This window comes from Mandrillus leucophaeus, unplaced genomic scaffold (assembly GCF_000951045.1).
Source record: "Mandrillus leucophaeus isolate KB7577 unplaced genomic scaffold, Mleu.le_1.0 Scaffold53, whole genome shotgun sequence".
Lineage (NCBI taxonomy): Eukaryota > Metazoa > Chordata > Mammalia > Primates > Cercopithecidae > Mandrillus > Mandrillus leucophaeus.
In genome coordinates, this window is record NW_012105697.1 from 1,205,286 (window position 1) to 1,206,434 (window position 1,149).

Consider the following 1,149-nt stretch of genomic DNA (forward strand, 5'->3'; position numbering starts at 1 on the left):
TACCACCATCACCAACACCACCATTACCATCTCACCATCACCTCCATCACTACCACCATCACCAACACCACCATTACCATCTCACCATCACCTCCGTCACTACCATCACCACTACCATCATCACCACCATCACCATCACCATCACCACCACCACCATCACCACCATCATCACCATCACCTCCATCACTACCACCATCAACACCACCATTACCATCTCACCATCACCTCCATCACTACCACCATCATCACCACTATCACCATCACCACCACCATCACCACCACCATTAACAATATATTCATTGTCAGTCATCATCACCATCATCATCACCATGAACCACCACCATCATTACTTGCCAAGGGCCGGCATATGCAAGCATCATCTTTTTTTGAAGTATGTTTTTGAGACATAATTCACAATCCACACAGTTCAGTCTTTTAAAGATATTCACAGGGCTGTATAACCATCGCCACTAACTCTAGGAAATGTTCATCACCCCCAGAGGAAACCCCGTACCTATGAGCAGTCATTCCCAATTTCCCCTCCCTCTGGGCCTTGCAACCACAGACATGCTTTCCGCCTCTGTGGATTTACCTGTCCCAGACACTTGATAGAAATGTGTTCATAAAATATGTGACCTTTTGTGTCTGACTGCTTTCACTCAGCATGGTGTTTTCCAGATCCATTCATGTTATAAGTGGTATCGATACTTCATTCCTTTTCATGGCTGAATAATATTCCATTGTATGGATATACCACGTTTTATCCATTCCTCCACTGATGGAAGCATCATCTCTTTTTATTTTTTAATTTTATTTATTTACTTACTTATTTATTCATTTTAAGATGCAGTCTTGTTCTGTTGCCCAGGCTGGAGTGTGTAGTGGAGTGATCTGGCTCACTGCAACCTCTGCTCCCTGGTTCAAGCTATTCTTCAGCCTCAGCCTCCCAAGTAGCTGGGATTACAGTAGCCTGCCACCACACCCAGCTAATTTTTGTATTTATAGTAGAGATAGGGTTCCACCACATTGGCCAGGTTGGTCTCAAGCTTCTGGCCTAAAGTGATCCACCCGCCTGGGCCTCTCAAAGTGCTGGGATTACAAGCGTGAGCCACTGTGCCCAGCCGCATCATTTTTTTTTTTTTTTTTTTT

The 1,149-nt window shown here is 44.5% G+C and overlaps 1 protein-coding gene across 1 annotated transcript in view; it reads right to left on the reverse strand.

The window, feature by feature from the left end:
- HSPBP1 (HSPA (heat shock 70kDa) binding protein, cytoplasmic cochaperone 1) overlaps positions 1-1,149 on the reverse strand; it is a 25,810-nt gene that overhangs the window by 5,356 nt on the left and 19,305 nt on the right. The gene's annotated exons all lie outside the window — the stretch shown is intronic.